At 39.4% G+C, this 19,009-nt stretch overlaps 1 long non-coding RNA gene across 2 annotated transcripts; it reads left to right on the top strand.

Annotated features, from left to right (window-relative positions):
• Nucleotides 1-7,291: 7,291 nt before the first annotated feature.
• Nucleotides 7,292-17,878, top strand: LOC135300104 (uncharacterized). 2 transcript variants are annotated; one of them, XR_010361987.1, is made up of 5 exons: nucleotides 7,292-7,403; nucleotides 12,606-12,696; nucleotides 13,390-13,646; nucleotides 16,487-16,680; nucleotides 17,731-17,878. It is a non-coding gene; the product is annotated as an uncharacterized LOC135300104 (long non-coding RNA). The 2 variants fall into 2 exon arrangements; XR_010361986.1 differs by lacking the exon at nucleotides 7,292-7,403 and adding an exon at nucleotides 9,702-10,018.
• Nucleotides 17,879-19,009: the final 1,131 nt, after the last annotated feature.

Below are 19,009 nucleotides of genomic sequence, written 5' to 3'. Positions count from 1 at the left end.
ATTTTCAGTTGACATAGTTCTATGTTCCACTATATTTTTGGTCTGCTATATTCACTCCTTTCAGTGACAGAACTGAAAATGGACTGATTACTCCACTAAAAAAGTAAGCAGCAACATGCCTTTCCCTAAAAAACACAATAGTCATGCATTTATTATACTGAAACTAGATGTTAATTAATTAATATCCCTTCCTTGATAAAGATTTTATATTCCTCATGTAGCTATTTTATTAATAAAATTTTGTAAGATTTTGTGAGATTGAATGTTTTTATCCTGGGTGAGTTCAGCAGAAAGTAAAGAGGGAGGGATGTCAGGTGCTTCTTCCTCCTACAAAATGAGAAAACAAATGAGGAAATTGGCCTTCTTCATCCAGTGACCCTAATTGCCAGTATGACAGTATCTCCTGTAAGTATTTTAGTTCTGCACACGGAAACGCACACAAGAAAATTTGCTGGTTCATTGGTTTATGATGTAAATCAATTCAAACTTAATTTGAGATACTTCATTTAGGCTCCTTGTTTGAACCAGTGATCTGTGGCAAATCTTGTTTGTGCAAAAGCAGAAACAGAAGTTAATAGATATAGAGTGCCAAATTATGTTGCCAGACCAACCACTTGAACAAAGTTTTTACCTGCAGGTTTGACCAGCAAAAAAGGATGTTTGTAGAAAGTTATCTTGACATGGTATGTAAATATTATTTACTGTCAAGTGAAAACATGAATATGCCTTTGGAAATTTGCTAAAGTATGAGTTGTGTGCATTTGTGAAATAACTGCTATCCAAGTGCAATTTGGAAGCTTTTCAGGGGATATTTATTTATTACCAGCAGAAAATGGTATTTTATGATAAGATAATATAAACAACTGTTCTTCATTAGAAACCTGATCTATCAATGGAGCACATGCTTGGCTCTATTGCTGGAACTATTCAGTTATGTGTTGGAATTTAAATGTTTTTTTATGAAGGATTTTATATTGTACGTGTACCTTTTAAGGTTAAAATACAGTCATCAGGTTTATTTAGGCAGGGCAAGAGGGAATGGAACAGGAAAATTCAAGTGCTTTTGCATATATTATATATCTGAAGTTCCTTCTTTACTGTTACAATGATAAGAGACTAACCACAATTGTATTTCTAGGTTTTTAGAGCACCAGATGGAAAAAAAATTGATCCTTTTGATCTAGGCAGTTTAAAAACACCGAGCTTCACCAAAATCTGAACTCAACTTCTAACCATGTAGGCACCCTTGTTAATTTTTACTGTAACATCCTCAGCCTGTACACAGAAAGAAACACATTTTCTCCAGCCCTTCTGATAATTCCCTCTACAGGGATACCAGTTGTGCCTAAAAGCTCTGAGTTTCTCCACTACAAATGCAAACCAGACTCATCTAAAGAATTTTTCTTTAACTTACTTAACCTAAATAATTAATCAGGAACCACTCTGACTCTGGGACAAGCTAACCAGATTCCTCTCCCAATTTCTGTCTGGGCATATCCTCTGCTCTGCCCTGCCAGCTTGCTGCTCTTCAGACATGCTCTTCCACTTGCAAAAGAGCTTTTCTCATTCTTTAGGATAACTGACAAGACTTGGTACTCTGGTCAGAAGAAAATTTTTCCATTGTGACTCCTTTTTTGATGATTTTATATTAATCTCCAACTCTGAAATTGATTGCTATGATCACCTGTAGTCCTGACCCCAAATTTCAATGATTTTGATTCTTTCAGGATTGGTTCCAAAATACACCTTTTTTTAAAGAGTTTAGTTTTATTATCCTGCAAAAGACAGCAAGTTGCATGTAAATTTTTTCCCATTTATTTACAGAAATGGGACCTGGGGATAAAAACATTCTTATTGATTTTTTCAAGGATGAGTCTATTCATATTTGGGCCACAGAGAACTCAATCATATAAAGTATTGGTATGTGTGACATGGGCTGCTCTAAGCAATTAAAAAAGAAAGAAAAAAAGAAAAGGATTTGTTCAGAGGGCTCATCTGACTTAAAGTGTTTCTGTCATCCTTTAAAATGCTGAACCTGAGGCTCATGTGCTGAGTCCAGCTGAGAGTCTGGCCCAGCATTTGGCATCTGTGGGAGAGGGTAGGAAAAGCAGTGAGTGAGAGTCTCCAGTTCCTGGGTGCCTCTGGTCAGACACTGCTGTCAGCTACTCCACATGGAACATACTGAAATACATGGATTTACTTGCTAGCCCCAGAGAAAGATAGAAGCATTCAAGTGGCATTCAAGTGGCATTCAAGTTCAGCTGCAGACAGGCAAAATGCACAGCCCACACTCTTAGATACATGTGGAACCACATTATTGTATTCTCTGCTTTTCTCCACAATGCACAGAAAAATATTTTTCACTTAATATGAAAGTAAAATATAAAATAAAATTATAGAATACAAATAATTTCTACCCAATGACATATAGAAAAAAGCCCAAAATAGATTCTTTCTTGAACAATGTCTCCCTCCGTATAATTTCACAATCTATTAAAAATTATATTAAGAACACAAAAACCATTAAAAATCAAGGAATTCAAACATGAACTCCTGCAGTGTCAGAATAACAGATGTGCTAAGATAATTATATCTGTGGAATGATCCTGTAAAGTGATTTACCTTGTCTTGAGATATTTGGCATGGAAATATGGATAAAGGATATTGCCTAGTACATTACTTTTTGTCAACATATATGAACATATGCACTTGGGGCCAGTTGTATAGGCAGAGATAAAGGGAGAGGGTAACTAGGGGTGACCTCTCTTTATTAGGATTCATAATAAGACACCAAACAAAAAAGTCAAGAGGATGGGGCTCTTTCGAAAATATCTCCTAGATTCACCCCAAATAGGAAGAAAGGATTTTGACTGTGTAGACATCTGCCAGAAGAATAATGCGTCAGGATGCACTGAACATCTGCCAGGTTCTTGGAAAGCATTTTGTCAATATTTTGATAAGGCAGCCAGAGATAAGTGAGGAACAGAAAAAAGGCTAATGAGAAAGGAGAAACTTTGAAATGAAAAATATAGCAAGTTGTAGTAAAGGAATATAAGAGAAAAACAGCAAAGATGTTTTAGGAGGGAAATGTCAGTGTCACAGAGAATTGGAAGGCTGGCTTAAAGAAAAAAAATAATCAAAATCTGAAAAACATTTTTGAGAAGACAAATGCAAATCGTCTCCTAATAGAGGAAAAGCAGTGAATTTAGTGAGAGGATGAGTGCATTAACATCCTGCTTATGAGATAAAAGTTGTAGGCATTTTGGAGAGATATCCTTAAGGAAAGCATCTCAGCTGTGGAGGGAATAAGAAAACTGAAACAATTTCTGAGACTTTTAAAGGTAGAATGCAGTGTTCTTTGTCGAGACTCTAATCCTGGAAAATAAATAATTGAAAAAAAATCTTAGATTATATAATAGGAACATTTTTGGCTGAAGGTTATGGCTTTTCCTCATACAGCTTCTTGTCTTGACTGACCCAAGCTGACATTGCCCTTGACATCAAAGACTATTACACATTGCATCACTTTCAGCTCTGTCCCCAGGCCACCTTCTTTATCTGATTTTCCCTAACACAAATACAGAACCACTTAGTTCTGCCCCTGAATGTGTTCCTTTTCTGCTTAAAGCAGAAAAGTCCCAGCTGGGAAGGTATTTCATAAGTCTAGGTGAGGCTGGAAATCCCTGTCAATAGCCATCCTGCTGTGCCACCTCCATGAAGGCAGCCTGGGCTGGAAGGGCTGGCATTACCATAGAAAAACACAAGACTGAGACCTGCCGCAGCCAAGAGGGTTTTGTCACTGTAGGATGACCAAGCACCTCCACCTGGTCATTCCTTTCTTTCTACTGGAAATACGAGGCAGCATTTTCCTAAAGTTTACCAAACATGTGCAGTGTGCATGTTTTTCCCTTGAGGACAGAATGAGGAGGCAGCACTCATAAAAGGCTTGGTTCACTATCTAATAGGCTCCTGGAAGGTGCTTGTGTACTGCAGCAAAGAAGAAAACAGAATTGCTATTTCTTAGGACTGTATCACATCCTTACTTATTAATTTTTATGTTGACTTTTTATCAGTGCTCAGTTTGTCTCCCTTTTTTTCCCCCCTCAGATTCTGTTGTCTCTCCTTTTCTGTTCTAATTGTTAAGATCTTCATGCAGCTGAGCTGTTTGCTTGATGTAATGTAACCTGAGAGCTCAGCCACCATGATCAGCAGTAAGGAATTTTTTGCAGCAAAGGTGCCAAGCCATTGCTTCTTTTGCATTTCTCTCTTTCTGTTCTTTATTTAATTGCAGGGCGAAGTACCATACTTGCAGAAATGGAAATAAAAGACTTCCCATTGTATGTGGCTTGATTATGTGTCTTTCTCTGCACTAGAGAGTGTGTCATCTGCTAATACAAAGGGTGATTTTGCCTCAGTAAAAGGAATGTAATTTCTGGGATCTCAACTCAATTTACTGCTGTCTTTTGGCTCCCATCCAGGGAAGCATTAAAGGATATGCTTAATTGTAATCATGTGAACAAATGAAGAGTCCTATTGATTTGCTTATGGTTTGGGTTATGCCTAAGAGCTGTGTTTGGACAGTGCTTCAATTCTACTCTTAAAAGGGACAGCTTCTCCTTTCTGCCAGGTATTAGGCACAATAGAGAAGATCCTGACAATGATAAAATCCTCACAATGAAGCAAATATTTTCTGGCCAGGAGAGCCTGGATAGAGTTGATGGGTACTGAATTGTTCTGGCAGGAAGAACTACAGAGACAGAAAGGAGAAAATTATGAGAAAATTCAGTGAAGAGCAACAGGAATTAGGGAGGTCAGTGTGGAGGGAGATGGAGTGATGAGCAGTCACCTACTGCCAGAGCCTGAACAAATAATCCTCCAGGTCTCATTACACAGCAATGATTGTGTATGGCCTGGAAGCCCCTATGAGCAAGTGCAAAAGAAGGACATTGGCATCCTTTGGAAATGATCAGCTATTTTCAATGCTCACGTTATCTGTGAGCTGCCACAAGGCTGCCTTAAGTGCCAGATGTTGGAAAAAATACTTGTTTTCATTATCACATTAAAAAAAACCTGATAATTTGGGAAGGTTTGGGATTAAAGGCATATGACAAGTATGATTTCACAATTGGAACATATTTTGGGGTCCTAAAGAGGGTGTCCTGTACCAGAAGGAGGCAAACCAAGCCTCTAAACAGACAGAATGTGTGTGATGAGCCATCCATACCATGGAGTCCCACTCAGTTCTGCTCAGCTGCACACCCACAGTGGTGTGTGCCACAAAGGGATATGAACCATTTTGAGAAGCCAAATCCAGAACATCCAAACCAACAGCGAATCCTAATAACTGCTCTGTTCTAATTTGGATTGTCCCTCACAAACCTGAATTAGCCAAGGGTTGGGACTACAATGTTATTATGAATTACACAGAATAAGCTATTTTGCAAGATTGCATTGAGCCTTCAGATAAGTGAAACAGTGTGTAACGCTGATAATCAAGATGCTAGGCATGTTAAAATGGAATAAATAGAGAATTAGAGCCAAACAAGTAATCTTCATATGCAAACCTCACAGGAGATGTCTCATTTACGCTTAATTTTACAACCCAAACCCAGTTACTCCAACTTTTCAAAAGATAGTGATATTTTGCAATATTCCAAGGCTTTTTCCCTGCCCCAAAACAAATTATGTGGGGAACATCTATCACTACTGGGTATTTAGTAGCATTTGGTAGCATTAAGTAGCATTCAACATTAGTCTCAGTGAGAACAGTGAAAATGCTGATGTAAAATGTCTTCAATTAATGAATAAAGTAAAGAAGCATATTGAAAATTATATGGAAATATAATTGTCCTATTTTTATGGAAATAGGTTCCGAGAGATGTACCATTGTGTCACATTTATATATGTGGGCTCAACATCTGCTAAAATGCATATAATTTAATTTTAAGGGTATTTGTTGCTCTGATTAAAGACCAATACTCTACAGAAATTATGAATTAAGAACTAAACGATCTGTGAAATAACAGGTAACCAAAAAACAAGTCAGTTGAAGAGGAGAATAAAGAAGATCAAGTCTCTAAAGCTGGAAGAAACTTTGACTTCGTCTGACATTTTTTTCAGGGTAAATACAGATATAGAATGATTGTTGGAAAATTCTGTGGGTCATGAAAGGATTAACAAAATGGGAAATAAATTAATTAGGGCAGAGAAATGTAGCCTGATAATTTGCCCTGTGCTATTTGGCAAATGCTTCATGCAAAAAACCCTTCAAATAAAGTGAACAGAACTGGAATGCACAAGACAGAACAAGAGATTGTGTCCTAGAAAGGCACAACTATGGAGATTAGAGGGAAAAGCTAGTCTGAATCAAGAGGTAAGATCCAAAAATCGTGAGTTTTTTGATTCCAGTGTGACTAGTTCTAGTGAAAAACCACACCTTGCTCCAGGATCTTCACTTTGAAGAAGATACTGAAAAATTTGGGTATAATTCTTTTTTTTGAAAAATGAACACAATTATTCTAGAGCTGAAAAGATTGTGTTACAACGAAAAGCTTACAAGGTATTGTTAAAATTAAAATTTAGGAGTGGTCTATAGACAATTTCCAAGAAATGACATGAATTGATATTCTTGCTTGTTAAGAGATTTTCTTATTTGGTAACAAAGGCAGAAGCAGAGAAATTTGAAGAACTAAGAAATTCTTTCTAACACTAAAGGAAAACAAATCATGTTGCAAATGGATCATAGAAAGCAAAGACTGCAGCAAAAAGATGAAATCCACAGCTCTGGGTATTCAAGTGGAGATCCATCTGAAAATGCTCTATTCTTTAATCAAATGCAAATAATTGGGTAACTAATTGCTAATTAGGTAGCTAAATGAAACAATTGCAGTGAATCTAGTGGTTTATTGGTCACACGTGGTCCAAAATGTGTCCTTTTATTTGCTTTAACCTCTGCTCTTAGTCCAAGTGCAATGGTGCTGTTTTACTTGAATGTGACCGTAGACCTGCACTGAAACAGGTAATACATTTAGAAGATAATTTAGAAAAAATGCTATTTTCAGTGAAATTGAAACCACTTTAGGATATTTCACAAACATTCATATTTCAGTGTTTATTCTTAACATCAACTTTCCAACTCTTCTATTAGTTGATATTGATAATGTTATTGATATTATGATATTTCATTTATAGTTGGGCACTTCAGGCTTTGCAAACAGATTCTTTAGGGTAATATTGCTTTAAGAAGAAATACTTTCTCTAACAGTAGCTTCCTTTCGACAGCATAATCTTTTAAGCAGAGAGACAGACCCCTCTTGAATTAGAGTGTCTGATTTGCAGAGTGAAGTTGCTGCTGTCTGCAGAAGATACAGCAAGCAATCAGTACTTCTACAACTGGCCTGCAGGTACAGCTAATACAATCATTTGCCTTTCTTTGGGCTTTTAAATGATACCTTAATGCTAGCACAGGCACCACAAACACAACCTCTGGGCTTGTGAATACTAGCAGAGGTTTAAAAACCAGGTATTTTTTCACTCTAAAGAGATATCAAAGTCTGTTTGCCCAGCTGAAGATTTTGCTTCTTTTATCAGAAGGATAAATCTCGTGTCAGTGTAATGGACTGTGTCAAATATGGTCTGGCACACACTAAGTAAGGAATAATACTCCCCAGGGTTTGCCTCCAGCACCTGAGAAATAGGATATATTGTAGGAAGCATACCCTGAAGTATGGGATTTTAGTCACAGACAAAAAAATAAATTTTCTGGATGAAAATAAAGGTGAATGAAATGGTTCAGTGTTTTTAAAATCTTACTTCGGGATAAATGAAAACATTTTTTCATCCTTTTCATGACAGAGGTGTATTTGGTTAAGACTCAGCTTAACTTCACTTAAATCAGTAAGACTACTGGTTTTCATCAATGATAACCTTGATTGTTTTTTCTTTGAATTTGGTTTCACATAGGAAAGGAGCCAAACTGGTTACAGAAACTGGGTTAAGAGGCTCATGAGACACTGGAACAGGTTGCCAGAGAAGAAACTGTGACTAATGCAAGCCTGGAAGTCATCAAGATCAGTTTGGACAGGGCTTTGAGCAACCTGGTCTAGTGGAAGGTGTCCCTGCCCATGGCATGGGGGCTGGAACTAGATTATCTTTAAGGTCCCTTCCAACCCAAAAAATTCTAGGATTCTATGAAAAGGGTATTTATCAACAGAAATACTCACTTAGCATTTTTAATTTCTATGTTTTTTACAATTTTAAATCAAAACAAAAAAAGTGCAATTCAACAGTTAGAGGCTGAGAATATCTATTTAGGGTATAAAGCATTACCTGTACTTTAGGACTTAGATGGACATTGAAGACTTGTGAGATTTGGCCACTTACTCATTCAGGTTTCACTACAAATATTTGCTGCAGAAAAAAAGGTGTTAAATAATTTTATGCTTAATTAGGAAACCATAAGTGGGTTGAAATCACAACTCATCTCACCTGCAGAATACAGGCGAAGGAATACCAGCTTAAAATTTCAATACCACAGGTTGCTAAAGAACCTTTTCTCTGGTACCTTCCAGTATTAATTTTGATCGCAACCTTCCTCATAAACTAAAAACATTCTTTATTTCCTATTGTGCCTAGAAAAGAAAAAAAGCCTTTTCTTCTTGTATAAATTCCTGTTTCATATCTTGTAGCCATTTAAATTAAATCAGCCAGTAACTATTGTTCTTTGATGGTGTTAATTTACATAGGGGGTGTAGCTGGTTACAGCTATTAGTACAAATGAACATCATGCTGCATGTGCTTTCCTTGGAGATGCCTTTGATGAGGCTGGGAACTGCAGGTTTGGGCATGAAGCAGAATGTTTTTTCAGAGATATTGATTTGTTTGCTGTAAAACCTTTTAAACTGCTAAATACTAAGTGCCCATAGCCACTGAGCCACAAGTAGCCCTAATTTTCTACCTGTTGATGTGGTCATACCATGGCCCCTATGAAGTTCTCCACAGTTGGTGGTCACTGCTCTCATTGAGAAAGTGTAGGTATGGTGTCCACTTGGAGAGAACTTACTGTCCCTGTGTGCAGGAGAAAGATGTGGCCACCCAGAGGGAGTAGCACAAAAGCATTCAGCATTCCAGGTCTCAGGCTGCAGGGTCTGGTGCTGCTCTCAGATGGCATCAGGGAGAGCAGCTCTGTGGGGTGTCATCAGCTCAATGATCTGCTCAGCCTGGTGGTGGAGCTGGGTAGTGAAGGAGAAGGGCTGAGATGTGTTAGAAACTCTCACCAGCAGGCAGGAAAAGTGGGACCTTAGATATGGAGGGGAGTGGAAAGGGGGTCTGTTTGGGGTGGCAGGAGAATCCTCTCCTGTCATGGGTTGAAGAGAGAAAAGGCTCTTTAGCAACATGTGGTATTGAAGCTTTAAACTGGTATTCCTTCTCCTCTATTCTGCAGGTGAGATGAGCTGTGATTTCAACCAGCTTGTGATTTCCTAATTAAGCATAAAACTATTTAGCACTTTTTTTTTCTGCAGCGAAGATTTGTAGTGAAGCCTGAATGAGTAAGTGGCCAAATCTCATGACATCTCGAATCTACCCCACACCCCAGGTGCCCTTATACAGTAGGCACAAGGCCCTGGAATCCAAGGCCCAAGGAAATGAGGGTAAGGGAACAGAGAATGTGGATGGAGGTTCTTTTGGAATGAGGTGTTGCCTAGGCCAGGGCAGCCTGGCCACTGCATCACGACTTCCTCAGCTAAATAAAACACCCATATTAGGTGCACAGCCAGCACAGGAAGAGCCATTTTTGGAGATAATAAGGCCCTTTCCATCTAAGCTTTTCCTTGGATGGTGTTACAGACTTTCCACACCAATTCAAAAAAATGCTTCCCCAAATGACATCATAAAGAACTCAAAATGAGCTCCATGTATCATTTGCATTCAGGAAAATCTTTAGTGAAAATTGCCTACAGCTTTCTCTCTCTCTTTGAGCAGCATACTGACATGATCCAAAAGGAGTGTCTTAATTATGGTAATTATAGGATTTAAAATTCATTAAATAAAATATTGAGGGTATTCAAACTCAGATTTTTGAAGGATTATAGTGTTTGACAACACTATGAAAGGTTTAAGTGCGTAGTTTAACTGCCAGAATTGGTTTGTGTTTAGCCCTTATTACTCAGCACGAAAAACATGTTTTAAGTGGAATCTGCAGCCCACTTTCAACTGTCAGTCTAAATATGTCTATTCACAAGCTGAGAAATTAGCACAGTGCATGATGCTCTGGTGACACCCATCAAGCAAGAACAACTCATCATTTCACTCCATCTCACTTCCAAGTCATGAATTACTAAGCTTTGTTTAAAAAAAAAAAAAAGAAAAAAACCATGCCAGTTCTAAAAGGTTGACAGGGGCTTAAAATGGCTGAAGTAAGTCTGAAGTAAAAGGCAATTCCTGGCTTTCAGAGTCTGCCTTTGTGGACATTGATTGTGTTACAGTGGAGTAGGGCTGGTAGGAGGCAGGTGTGACTCTTCCTCTCCCATACCCTCATAGCCTCTAGCCAGTATAATGGCATTGTGTTTTCACAGTTTCTGGTGTTAGGCAAAACTGGGGCAGAGACAGAAAAGCAAAAATCCCTCTGTGGTGAAGTAAGTTCCCAGAACTGTCTCTTGCTTAGGGAGGAAAAATCCCTCAGAGGTGGGTCATATCTTCCCAGAGGGTCAGGCCAGTACTGAGGCTTGCTTTATCCTTAATGCCACAGGTGTCCATGTCAGTGCTCTGCTCTCCTGACTCTCCTGTACAGCAAAGCAGCTCCGTTCATGCCTTGCACTGGCTTCATGCTTCTGCCTTTAATGTTTTAGCATCTTCCCTCCAGTGCTGCTCTTTCTTGCCTCGGTTTTGACTCACTGTAAAATAGCCATGGTCACCTGGCAAAGGGAAAGTGTGACTGACTGCTGGCACTGGTATAAAATGCCTGAGGAACTTTTCAACTGTTCCTGCTACTCTGCCAGGAAGTGTGCCCAGGTACATCCAAATACCAGTGGCTAAGTCCATTGATGTAAATGAGACCACACTGACATAAAACCAGTGCTCATAAGACCAGAATCAGGATCCTAACTGCCAAAAATAGAATTTTAGAATTACATTTATAGTAGATATCTTTACTGTGCAGGAGGTTCTATTTGTATGCAGTACTCATCTGTTACAATAGCCACAAAAAGAGTGAAGCTAGATCTGATTTATGATCATTACATTTTAGATCAGATCAGATAATTTCAGATCCCAAGCAGAGCCCAAGAAGAAAATTTTTAGTAACTACCTTCAGGTTACTTTGCAACAGAGCTAACACAGGTCAGATTCAAAAGAGTGTCTTGTGCCCAGTCATCAAAATGTCTTCATTTAAGGCTTGAGTCTTACAGCCTCAGTCCTGGCCCTCCAGGAACCCTAGATCTGAGCTCAGGACCAGAGGCTTTTGTACACTTCATGGCTAAAAGTATCAGGTTTGAAATCTGCAGCAAAATCTCTGCTGATGAAAGTGTCCCTATGAAAGCCACTCCTGGGACCAAATATTTGTAAACAGGGCATGGCACCTGTTGCATGGGTGTGGCACAGCTGTGTGCATACAAACTAAGCATGCACAGAAAATGCAAGTTCTCACAAGAGCAGTGTGGCAGGTTGACAGAGTCAAAACAGGGCATTGGCTAGGAAATAAGGAAGAGAAGGCATTCTTGAATGTTTTCACAGGTTTTTAGCTAAGTATACTATCAAATTATTGAACAATAAATGATTTTTTCTACAAAAATCCAAGAGAATGATGAATTTCAATAGGGATATGCAGACATAGTTCTTCAAAGTGAGAGCTGAATTACCATTTTTGTAGGCTGATGAACTTTCCTTAAATCGTCTGTCAGGAATATAGTGCTGTGCTTGTTTCTATGGAAAGAAGTTGCTCACTGGGCTATTATCTCAGCAATTTTCCAAAGGCGAGTCCACAGAGGGAAGAAGACAGAGGTTCTGTCTCGTGGTCTCTGCCTGTAGTGTTCCCACAGGTGACATGACAGCATGATCTCACATTTGGAGCACTGTGTGGCTTGGTCCATATGTGTCTATCCACATATGGAGAGAACTTACTGCCTTATGTTGGTGGCATTTGTGTTTCCTTCCCTACTCCTGGGTGTTGTTGTGTAGCAGACCCACTCCCACCTTGATTCAGGGGCTAGCCAGCAGGAAGGTGATGTGAGGGATCAGAGAGTGTGACAGTGCTGTGAGTTCAGCCTTGGAAATGCCACAAGAACCAGGAGGCATGGAAGAACTGGGAAATATTTTTCTCCAACCAGGAGAGGGCAGAAAATTCATTGTGCCGTAGTATGAAACCATATATGCACTTCCACAGGCAAAAGTCAACCCTGATTTCCTGAAACTGTTAATATTTACTGCATGTGTAAGAAATGGAAGACCCTTTTTCTGGTAATCCTCATGGTCAATGGAACACTTTCCTGAATGACTGCAACCAGAGATTCATTCTCTGCTCTTCATTTTCACATCTATTCTGTGCCAGGTACCTTTTATAATCCATCTGCTTCTCACCAGATCAGTAATTTTGTTTTCTTTTCTGGCAGACAGGTCCTCAGAAGCCTTGCCAAAAATATCCTAAGTCCAAAGTTATTTTTAAAAGGTGCGAAAGTCAAGAAAAATCCAAGTGAATCCAAAGTAAGTAGTTTGTATTCCTTTCTACTTTCAAATACTGTAAGAGCTAATAGTAGGGTAAAAATATTGAAAGCTAATGAGATTTCAGAGCAAACATTTTCCATTTGAAAAGAAATAGAGGAAAGAAACTTTGAAATTGCCTAATTTCAGGAAAGATCTGAAGACCAAGCTTCATTCCAAAATATCAAGGACAGTCCTTCACTGTAATGGCACCTTAAGGAGAATAGAGTGTATGTGCTTTTGTAACTGGTTTTGAAACACTCTTTTTGGTTTAAAGTTGCCATGCTGAACTCAAACCCAGCTGAATTGCTGCTAATGGGTGAACTGACAGTCTCTTCAGTTTGCAGTAGACAGATGTCAACACTGCAGCTGGAACTAATCATAAGTTGTCATCATGACTGGAAGTAAATGAAACTTTTCTTGAATGTAGATAGCTAGGACTGAACGGACATGAACACCAATTCATCCTCTCACACTTAATATCTTATTGCTTCAAGCAAAGGACAAAAGGGGCAGAAGTTCCATTTCACAGGACATTGGGCAATTTTGACATTTGTCTTCATGTGGATTACAAACAGGACTTGAAAATGTCAACATTTTTGGTGTAAACAAAATAATTCTTTTACTCTCAATTGAAATGCTTTATTTTGACAAAAACTAAACATTCAGATTATTCACTCCTTCTCACTTATGCAGGAAAGGCATTGGGATGCAGGATCATTCATATGTTTCATCCCTACGATGAAAGCCAGGACTGTTTCCTTCTAAGGATACTGAAAAATGAGATTTCTTCCTCTTGCTGCCTTTGAATAAACCTCTGCTGAGGTTAATGCCACTTCAGGGGCTGTTTTGGCTTAACCAAGTAGAATTCTCTTGTTAGAGAGAATGCCTCTATCAATATCTTCCAGACTGGAAATCACCTTTGAGGGACTTCAGCAGTGCTCCATGGGCAGGTATGTAAGGATGTAATTTATAGGACCATTGAGGTTGCTTTGAAACATGTGGGAAGGTCACCACTTTGATTCCCAGGACTCATCAATGAAAGGACGACTCAAACACATTAAAGAATCCTTCTGAAAAATCATAGTTTTTAAGCCATCCAAAAAAATAATATGATCTATTTTGAGTTTTGTTTACCTCTGAAATATTTGGAGTACTCTGAATGGATGGTGCACCCTTCATGCCCTGCCTGCTCACCTTATACAGGCATGGACTATGGTCCTGCCTTTCAGGTTTTTTCACTTTTAAAGATTCCTCCTTGAAAAAAATGAAAGGCTTAGAAAACAATTAAAACTTTTTGCTCACACTGGAAAGTAAAGTAATTTTTTGAGTACTGAAACACTGAGTATTGCAAAAGACTTTAAATCAAATTACAGTGAGCAGTAATTTCAAATTCACTTGAACTATCTTTAAGACTGGTTAAGCAGCATAAAGTAGACAGAGTAATTCTTATCCAAGTATCAATTTAGTGGTCACAAAATCAAATATGATCACAGGATTTTGGTGGTGTACCTATTAGGATTCATACTGTGATGACAAGTTTTAACCATGGTGGTCTAAAGATATAAATAAGGAAAGTTACTTAAGGAAAAATCACATTTTCATTAGTCTATTAGCTATTGGTGGGAAAAGAGGGCTTCTTGGAACTGAAGGAGGAAGCAGCTACTCAGATGAAAATGAGAGCACACTTTGATTTAAGGAATGATTTGTGGTGATCATTATGAACATTACATCACCCTTGGCACCAACGAATATGACCTCCTTGTTTGAAAATATGCTTCAGAATAAAAAGCTCATGAAATTTTTTTTCTTTTGTCTTCTGTGTGTCTTCTGTGCTGTAGCTTGAGGAGCTCTGCAGAAAAGTCACAAATGAAAGTTTGATTTGATCAGAGGAATGGGAGATTTGTGACATACCTCCCTGAGGATAAAATTACTTCTTATTTAAAAGATTTTTTTTTTTCAGTGAAATTAATATTTTATTTTCCTGGGGCTTTTAAAAACTACCATTTCCTACCCAAGTTTCCATTCAGACAACATTAGTAGAAGTCTAAATATTGTCTAGATTCTTCAAATTCAAGTTCTTCAATGTCTGTTCTCTCAATGAAATGCTTTTCATTATGTGGCATTTCTACCCCTTTGACAAGATGACCAGTGTGGAGAGGGCCTACAGACACACATAAACATTGTGAACTTGCCAGGTAGCTTGATTTTGTTATTCTTAGGAACACAGTACACCCCTATTTAAATTCCTGGGAGTAGCTGGTGTGGAAAAAATAAAATTTATTTTGGTAATGATGTCAGGATTTGGCCTGGAATCTGCTCAGGGACTACACATACAGTGCTTTCACAAGTCTGGGCTTTTTCTTTCAGTCTCACACCAATTCCTTGTATCTCTTTCAATGACAAGGGAAAAGGCAGAAATGTCAGAGAGCTCTCCATGAGTGGTTTTCTGTGAATTCCACAGCCTCTGTCTCTTCTCCCTCCATATGAAGCAAGTTAAAAATGAAATTTAAAAGCGAAAGGAAAAAGGAGCACTTACAAATGCCCTGTCAAGGCTCAGTCTAGTTTTCCTCCTCTCTCTCATCTGCCTTTCCCAGAATGATTCCTGAGGGGGAAAAAGCACTTAAAATACACTCTCGATCCTGACCCAAGTCCCACTGCCTCCTTAGTCCTCTGATGATAAGGCAGAAACCACTTAAATGGGCTCTTTGGGACAATTCACGCTTCTCCTTTCTCTCATCCACCTTCATGCTCCAGGAGGTAAAGGTGCTTGGAAAGAAAGGCTTTGTTGATACTCAGCTCAGTTTCCCTCTCTCTGCCCTGCTTGTGTTTTCAGCTCATTGGGCTTCTCCAGTCTCCTCCTCCCTGACAAAGTAAATCTCACAGCATATGATATCATGCTAAAGATCTTGAACTGAACGTTGCCGTATGGCTCCCATTGCATTAACGACTGCTGCATGGGGGAGATAGGGATTTTGCAATGACCCACTAAAATAGCTGGCATGTCATTTTCTGTTTCCTCTTTATAGCAAGGATATATCAAGATATTAAAAATATTTGCATTTGCTCTTTGCTATGTGCTGAACCGTTGGCCAGGAGCAAATTCAGGTTTCTGGAGCTATATTAAAGCCAAAATTTTATAAGCTCAGCTGTAGTGATGGTGAAAGGTGAGGCAAACAGCACAATGCAGAGGCTGATCACAGGGCTCTGGGGTTTCCTTCAGTTGCTGAAGCAAAGGCATCTGCTACTGATGAAGTGCCTTCAGGTATTTTTCATCCCCTCCAGCTGCCAGCCCAACAGAGCCCAGGACCCTGTAGGTCTGCATCCCATCTGCTGGCACATTGCGTGTCCCAGATACTCTTGGGGCATTTAGGGGCGCAGGATGTTTGGGCAGCCTCACTGATCCTGTTTCCATCTCTCTGTGGAGCATCTAACTCTTTTTTGCAAAGGAGAGCTCAGATAAGTATGGCTAAGCAGAAAGAAGAAATGTCACTTTTTCCTGCTTACAGTTACATAAGGCAAAGAGGAAAAGAAATTAGGGAATATCACTATAATGAAATATTTTCTGTAAAATTGGATTTTCAGCCATTGAGGGCAGAATGAGGAAGAAATGAAAGTATGTTATATCAGTTTTGTCCTTTTTGTCACTTTATTTTGAAGCTTTTTTTATACTTAAAAATCAGTTGCAGGCAATTTCCAATCTAATAAAAATTAGAATCAATCTAATAAAATCTAATCAATAAATAGAGATGGTCCACATCACATTCAGGTGTGAAAATTCCTACTTTATTAGAGTATTCACTGAAAACAATGCTGCAGAACCAGCTGAACCAAAGACAGCATGCCCATGACAGCAACCTGCCTCACTGGGAGGAGACAGATCTGAAGGAAACTGTGTGAAAGAAACAGATCCAGGGAAAGGAGAAAGTAGGCAGCACAGAACAACGATTTAGAGTGAGACTTCGGCAGTTGTGAGCCCTTTCTTGGGTATGTGCAATGTACCACTGTCACCAACACAGGGCCAGGGTGGTTCCACACCTACCTGTCCTCCCTTATGGCTGCAGTTAAGGCACTAACACTGTTTCTTGGGTGAGGGGTAGGTATTTATTCTCAGCTCTAACAGAAGCACACAGGACAGCTTGCTAGAGCCCCACAATCATGCACTCTTGTTTTGTATTGGTCCCCAGAGAAGCCTTTGGGACATATGTCCAGGTAAAAGCACGTTCAGTGCACAGCACAGCCACTGCATCCCAGCTTTCTCTTGCTACAACAGGCAGAACAAAACAGCTCCCACTGGTTTTACCAGAGCCATTTGGGATCCTAATGAGTACATCTAACACAGCAGCTCTGGCTCTGTACCAGCAACGTGAATGTTAAAAATTATGTATATGTGAAGGAGGATAGTTTGTCATATATTTCTGGAAAGTAGTTTAAAAACTTGGCTTTAATAATGGGCATGTTGACAGCAACTGGGCTTTGATGGCCAAGTCCCTCGGATATCAACTGCTCTAGCATCAGAACTATTTTGACGTCAAAACAAAACAGGCTATTTACTTTTTGAAGTTAAATTAAATCCAGAGAGTATGATGCTGTTACAGAGCTGGAGTCCTAGGCCATTTCATCCAAATGAGCCAAGCAAGGTATAACTTATGAACAACTCCATAAAATGCAGGGGCCAGGTTTCATTCCAGCAATATCAGTCAAAAACATGTATCAGGCCAGGCTGCAGAAGAGCAGCATGAGTGACTTTGCAATGCATAATCCATTTCAAACTTACTCCTTTTTCACTCCCTCTCATTGCAAATGGGATGGTTGGCAAATAATTGGTTCTTCTGATATTGGTACAATATAAATGATTCTTTACAGAGATTTAGATCAGTTAAATAATGCTTATCCAAGTTTAAGTGGGGAGACTTTCCTGTCCTATTGTGGACTCAGAATTTTCCTTGGAGATCCCCAGATATTACTGTGCAAAGAAAATACTCTGGAGAGGAAGAGCCATGGCTGATGTCTTACTGCTTCTGTTTCCCTTCCCAGAACCAATTCCTCTCTGTCACCTGATGGAGGTACCCACTGTACCTGTCCCTACTGTTTACCTGTTCTCCATGCAGTTTTCTCTCCATGTGTTCTGGGGAAGATTGTTGCTTGTATCCTGAAGTGCTGCCACATTCCCTGGCACGTGGACCTCTGCTGGACTGCCAGACAGGGCCCTTGGCTTCCCTGAGGTCTGTCCTTGCTAGAAAAACACCCATGACCTACACAGGGTCATTGTTGGGTGATACTTCTTATACTGGCATATAGGCAGCTGGTGTGCAGTGGCTGACCACATAAACTGGCCATGTCTGCTCCAGGGGCCCATGTGGATGGAACCACAGGAGTTCTGGACCCCAGCTGGCTCCAGGAATGTCTTCTGTTCCATTGCTAGTCCACTTAGACAGAGAGAATCCCCTCAAACAGCTCCTGGGATCAACTTCTCATGAGAAATTCCTCAGCTGAGCTTGCTTCCTCTTGAGATGGGAAAAGCTTCCTCAGAGGGCTCTGAGGCCCCATCTTGTATCAGCTCCCCTGGAAACAGAGCTCTTTGTCCTTGGTGAAGATGGAGGAAGAGCATCTCCCAGCCAGTGAGGAAGGAGTGACCTGGTGTCCCCACAACACTAGGCAGACAGAGTCAGTGGGGGTTTATTATCCTGGATTTGACTGCCCAGAATGTGTCTGCAAAGCTGTTTCTAATAGAGATCATTTGGTAATTAGTATATGCTAAATACCTATCCACTTAGACAATAGAAGAGGCTGGTTATGGCCTCAAAGAACTAAATTTAGCAGAAATTGTCATCTTTATGACCTTCAGAAAGATGAAATATGCATTTTTACAACTGCTATAAATATATCTTTATATATTTTCTTTTAGCTCTACAGTCAGTACAATTCCCAATGTTAGATTCCTTTATATAGAGCATGCTTGTGTCAGCTGATAACAAAAAGTACAGGGGGAAAGTAATTAAATTAACAGGTAGAACAAGCCCAGCCAGCATGATCTGTTCCACCAAAGATTCACATTGCAACAGCTTCTGGAAAAGAAGCTTCTTTTGTCTCCAAATTTCATGGAGCCCTTGTGGTTCTTTCAGCGAGGTGCAGACCTGAACACAATAATTTTTGCTTTTTTTGATCTCAAGCTTGGTTACTGTAGCACAAGCAAGATCTTAGGGAGAAGAACTGCTCAGATAGATTGAGAAATTCTCATGTGAAGTTGTCCTAACTTGTGACTTCAAGACTCCATCCAGATCAAAATATTGTTTCCATTGTAGTGTGCATGGGC

Source organism: Passer domesticus, chromosome 4, assembly GCF_036417665.1.
Source record: "Passer domesticus isolate bPasDom1 chromosome 4, bPasDom1.hap1, whole genome shotgun sequence".
Lineage (NCBI taxonomy): Eukaryota > Metazoa > Chordata > Aves > Passeriformes > Passeridae > Passer > Passer domesticus.
Note: the sequence above shows the minus strand (reverse complement) of the source record. Positions and strands in the feature narration are given on the sequence as shown.